Source organism: Plectropomus leopardus, unplaced genomic scaffold (assembly GCF_008729295.1).
Source record: "Plectropomus leopardus isolate mb unplaced genomic scaffold, YSFRI_Pleo_2.0 unplaced_scaffold30850, whole genome shotgun sequence".
Lineage (NCBI taxonomy): Eukaryota > Metazoa > Chordata > Actinopteri > Perciformes > Serranidae > Plectropomus > Plectropomus leopardus.
The window spans coordinates 1-5,959 of NW_024633651.1; the positions used below are offsets into that span (position 1 = coordinate 1).

The 5,959-nt window shown below is 38.5% G+C and overlaps 1 long non-coding RNA gene and 1 pseudogene across 1 annotated transcript; both read left to right on the plus strand.

Moving 5' to 3' along the window:
• The first annotated feature begins 51 nt into the window (after positions 1 to 51).
• LOC121938672 lies at positions 52 to 530 on the plus strand. Its single transcript, XR_006105343.1, has 3 exons — positions 52 to 196; positions 276 to 313; positions 442 to 530. It is a non-coding gene; the product is annotated as an uncharacterized LOC121938672 (long non-coding RNA).
• Positions 531 to 3,640: 3,110 nt separating this feature from the next.
• Positions 3,641 to 5,946, plus strand: LOC121938671 (annotated as a pseudogene).
• The last annotated feature ends 13 nt before the right edge of the window (positions 5,947 to 5,959 follow it).

Genomic DNA, 5,959 nt, shown 5'->3' on the forward strand with positions numbered 1-5,959 from the left:
ACATATCGGCAGATATATCTGTCTAATTCTACTGAAAGTTTTGTAACCTTTCCTCAACTATCTACAGATGGGAGTGACTCTCACGACTCTCTCGTGTACTTACTGAGTGGAGCTTTGGCAATTACCACCATCTTGGTCGTCTTACTGGCTTTCTCAGTGTACATGATGAACAAGAGAAAAAGCTGCCAATGTACAGGTAACTGGTGCCATTTTTTCTCCCCACTTATATTCACTGAGAATGGCTTTTGACTAATGAGCTTTATGTTTCACAACAGAGTGTGGAAGAGTCCCAGCTTCCACCGCAACAAATGAGGTGATTATTATCTATTTAAAACAACTGATGAGTCCTGACACATCTAACATTACAACAGTTACTTGGGTTGTGGACTTGTTACTTTCATGTTCTGTATTGTAATTCATTGATTTTTATCTTGTGACTAGGGCTACCAAGATGCAGACGACCTCCATTACGCTGCTTTAAGGGATCACAAAGCCAACAGATCAAGAAAACAGAGAGACGACACCAAGAGTGTGAATGTGTGTACTCTCGTGTAAAGCTATAAAACAGGAATGTTTCTGTAAGATGTCATTTTTTTAACACCTGTTGACATCTTGAGAGAGGATGTTGAAGTATTTCAAAAAGAAACAATTTGGTCAACATGACTTTTTATACATACTGTATAATGAATGTAAAGCCTCTGTGTGATTTGTAACATGTTTGTAAAAGTCCACTGATGCAAGAATCTTTTCATAGCTTCCCATGTGGTCTGCAGTCAAAAGATGAGATGTATGCTTTGCTCAGGGCGGGACATATGCATGTTCACAAACCTATGCTCTCATTGTCCTTATGTCTTTGTTATTTCAAGCAGGATGTCCTAACATTGTTTTCTACTAAAAGCAACTATGTTATAATTAAGTACATATTGAAGGCCAGAATCACAGATGTAAATCATTTTTAAACCATTTTGTGTTTTTATTCATTTATAATCCATTGTTTTTAACTGATGGATTATATAATATCATACTTTTATGTTATGCAGCACTGTCAATGTGCATTTTGTGTCATTAAAATACTTTTACACAGAGAAAATATGTGTGTGTCTATGTGGTACATGAACCATAAACATCTACATATATAGCAGTCATCATATACTACAGCAGCACTGCTGTAGTATATGATGTTTACTGTGGGTTTGAAGTCATTGAAGACGTCACCACTTTTCTTTCCTATACTCTCAAACAATAACCAACTGACCACCATCAGATAAGGCAACCACTGCACTGCGGAACCACTGCACACATTCAAATTCAATCTGGAGGCACCGTCTCCAAGTAAGTTGTGTGTTCCAATGAACACGTCTGTAGACGTTTAAAAGTGGGGATCCAGTGAGGGATCATGTCCTTGATGGTGCTCTAGGTAAGACAATAGAAGCAGCGGGTGACTCTGTATCAGAGGAGGGACATGGCTGTCATCACCCTCTATTTTGGAGAATAAATTATATTATATTCATTTTCAGGAATATCAAGATTCAGATAAATCTCCATCATGCTGCCTTAAGGGGACACAAAGTCAACAGATCAAAAAGGCAGAGGGACAACACCCAGAGTGAATGTGTGTACTCCAGTATTAAGCAGTAGAGCTGGCAATATTTTGTTTATAACTATTTCATTAATGTGTCAAAATAGGAGCGTTGCTGTCAGATTTCACCTCAATGACCTGAATGTAAAGTCTTTCCTTGCAATAAACTAATAAAACTAGTCATTTGAACGACCAGGCTCTCATCACTGAGTTTGCATTTGATCACAGAAAGTTACCACAACCATCTGCTACTGACTGTGAGACGCTTTGCTGTAGTTGCGTCTCATTTCCTGGGTGTAATATAAACCTTGACACTGTCACATTGAGCACATTGGTGGGTGAGCTGATGACTTGAGGCGGCTCGTTGTGCAATCTGTGAATATGCTTGTTTAAAAAAGAGATGCAAAGACCTTCAATTAACCCTTAGTGTTGACGACCCATCAAAGATGAGATCTAGATATACTTCAGTCTTGTATTTCTCTCAGACCCTCTGTCCTCTTCATCTTTGTGGTTTTAAACAGGAAGTCTTTTCAGTGCTTTCATATACAGCAGTGACACAATATAACTTTAATGCCCACACTATTTTAGTAGATTATATAAGTAACTAAACCTGTGTCCAAAGGCTGGAGGCTTTTTATCAATAATATACATTAGAGTACAGTGTAACTGTGTGGCCAAAAACCCTCAAGGCCAGCCTTGCTTAAGGAGAGGCACTCAACACACAGTCGTTGTGTGTACTGTTATACTGACCAAACTTTGAAGAAGCAGCTCAATCTATTTGCACCCACATGTAATGTCATCATCAGCATTAGCTACTTTTGCCACAAAAATAACCACTGCAAAGCAAACAATGTTTTTAGCCATGCTAGCAGTATTGCTCCAGGGATGGCAAAGATTGGTGGCTGGTCACTCTGACCCAGGCTCAAGTTACCTCAGCAACAACAGATTAAAACCACACTTTGTTCAGACACCCAGGAGCTGACATTTTTTACCTTACTGATACATGTTTCGACAGCTATCAGATGGATTTTGATAGTATTTGATGCAGATATGCATGGTGTCCAGAGGATACACTTTAGTGACATTAGTGATCTCCTGACCTATATCACCCACAGCAGGTCAAGGTTTCTGCTTTTTTCCTGAGAAATATCTCTACATTGCCTGGATGGATTAGCACAAAATTCACATTCATATTCCCCAGAGGCTAACTCCTACTGACTTATACAGCAACTTTCATCAACCACCAACATGAGGTACAAATTTGTGCTTGTGAGTGACATGTCTCAAGGGTTATTGGATGAATTGCCTTAAAATTTGGCATGTCTGTATCTTCCTCTCAGGTTGAATTTTAATCATTTTGGTTCCTTGACCTTTACCTTAATATCATCGGAGAGTACTTAAAAAAATCCAATAGTTGAATTTATGACCAAATTACTACTGCAGAACTGGAGATATTCCCATCATCCTGGATGGACTGACACAAAATTGAGATTCGTGATCCTCAAGTGAATCATGAATCCCCTGAGTGAAACACCTCGACAAGGAAGCAACAAATTATGCATGGGGCTATTGCCTGGCAAAGACTTATTATAAACTAATCATTTCTATCAAATACCAGTGAAGACATCACAAGATATTACAGATATAGATCAAAACAAAGATACAGTAACACCTTTCTATGAACTGAAACTTGGCTGGTGTGGGAGATCAAATGAAATTCATACAACCTCATAAGTATCTAAGAGAGAACGTCTTCTTGTATTTATATCTCTTGGTCCTCAAAGCCCTCTCTAAATATCTGCTGGAACTGGTTTGAGCTTTTTCTGCTGCTGATGTTGGTCAATGGAAGTAAGTGATCTATAGACAAGAAAACGAGTGGAAGATCAGTTCAAGTCCCTCTACACGTGTCTTGATTCGAGAACCAAAACTGACAATAGAGGGGGCACTAAAGATGTGTACACCATTTCCAAAATAGGCATTCAGTGTCACTTCTTGTCAGCCAATCAAACGTAGTCCCCCTCTTCAAAAGCAGAAAACGAATAGAGGTTCTTAACACTCAACAAGACATTTTGATCAAGATGACATCTCTGGAGTTTGCTTTATGTCTGGCTTGTCTTTGCCTGTGGAGAGCAAGTAAGTTTTTACAGATGTATTTATATTCTTGAACATATAAATTGCTGAAATACTTTCAAATCATCATGCTTAACTTCAATCATCTCATTCATTTTGTCCTTTCTTGGTCTCTTTTCTATTCAGTTCTGACAACTACTCTGAAAACATCCTTGTCTGTGCGCCAAAACAGTGGTTTTATATCAGCTAATGTTGGCGCCAACGTGACATTACCATGTTTCTATGAACGTGAATCAGCAGCTGTGTTCCACTTATAAACAGACGGTGGGACAGAAACCAAAGCTCATCTCTACCTTCTACAAACATATGAAAGTGTAACTTTTATTGATGAATTGAAAAATGATCCACGCTTCAAATTGGAAACTAAAAACGGTAAAAAACACTTGACAATCACATCGTTGCGCATTTCAGACTCAGCGACTTACTACTGTGCCGTAGCTATGCAGGCTATAGCTTGAATTTGCAGAGGGCATCACCGTGAGTGTAAAGGGTTCAGGCTTGAACATCCCAATTTCGGTCCATCAGTCAGCATCTGAGACCATCCAGCCAGGAGGCTCTGTGACTCTGAACTGTACAGTTCAAACTGGGAGCTGTGATGGAGAACACAGTGTTTACTGGTTCAAAAACTCTGAAGAATCTCATCCAGGACTCATTTACAGCCATGGAGGCAGGAATGATCAGTGTGAGAGGAACACCAGCACACAAACACACACCTGTTTCTACAACCTGCCGATGAAGAGCCTGAATCTTTCTCATGCTGGGACCTACTACTGTGCTGTTGCCTCATGTGGACACATACTGTTTGGAAACGGCACTAAGTTGGACATAGTCGGTAAGTGCTATAAAATTCGAGCAGAGAAGTAATTATTATTATTCTCTAATCAAATGTTACTTAAGCACAGGGATAACTGCTGAAAGGTATAACCCGAACAAAACGATACTTGATATTTATGGATATGAAAAAAATCTGATGATTATATATTGGGCAATGGAAATTTTAACTGTAACCAAGATATAATAGTTATTGAGGGGGACGTATTACTGTGTGAAAATCTACTTGCAGTGCTCTTTGGTGGACAAACTCTCTAACAGAGACATCATTTTTCAACCTAGTTTGGTTTGTCTTACTTATTGGCCAACATGTGCACATATCGGCAGATATATCTGTCTAATTCTACTGAAAGTTTTGTAACCTTTCCTCAACTATCTACAGATGGGAGTGACTCTCACGACTCTCTCGTGTACTTACTGAGTGGAGCTTTGGCAATTACCACCATCTTGGTCGTTTTACTGGCTTTCTCAGTGTACATGATGAACAAGAGAAAAAGCTGCCAATGTACAGGTAACTGGTGCCATTTTTTCTCCCCACTTATATTCACTGAGAATGGCTTTTGACTAATGAGCTTTATGTTTCACAACAGAGTGTGGAAGAGTCCCAGCTTCCACCGCAACAAATGAGGTGATTATTATCTATTTAAAACAACTGATGAGTACTGACACATCTAACATTACAACAGTTACTTGGGTTGTGGACTTGTTACTTTCATGTTCTGTATTGTAATTCATTGATTTTTATCTTGTGACTAGGGCTACCAAGATGCAGACGACGACCTCCATTACGCTGCTTTAAGGGATCACAAAGCCAACAGATCGAGAAAACAGAGAGACGACACCAAGAGTGAATGTGTGTACTCTCGTGTAAAGCTATAAAACAGGAATGTTTCTGTAAGATGTCATTTTTTTAACACCTGTTGACATCTTGAGAGAGGATGTTGAAGTATTTCAAAAAGAAACAGTTTGGTCAACATGACTTTTTATACATACTGTATAATGAATGTAAAGCCTCTGTGTGATTTGTAACATGTTTGTAAAAGTCCACTGATGCAAGAATCTTTTCATAGCTTCCCATGTGGTCTGCAGTCAAAAGATGAGATGTATGCTTTGCTCAGGGCGGGACATATGCATGTTCACAAACCTATGCTCTCATTGTCCTTATGTCTTTGTTATTTCAAGCAGGATGTCCTAACATTGTTTTCTACTAAAAGCAACTATGTTATAATTAAGTACATATTGAAGGCCAGAATCACAGATGTAAATCATTTTTAAACCATTTTGTGTTTTTACTCATTTATAATCCATTGTTTTTAACTGATGGATTATATAATATCATACTTTTATGTTATGCAGCACTGTCAATGTGCATTTTGTGTCATTAAAATACTTTTACACAGAGAAAATATGTGTGTGTGT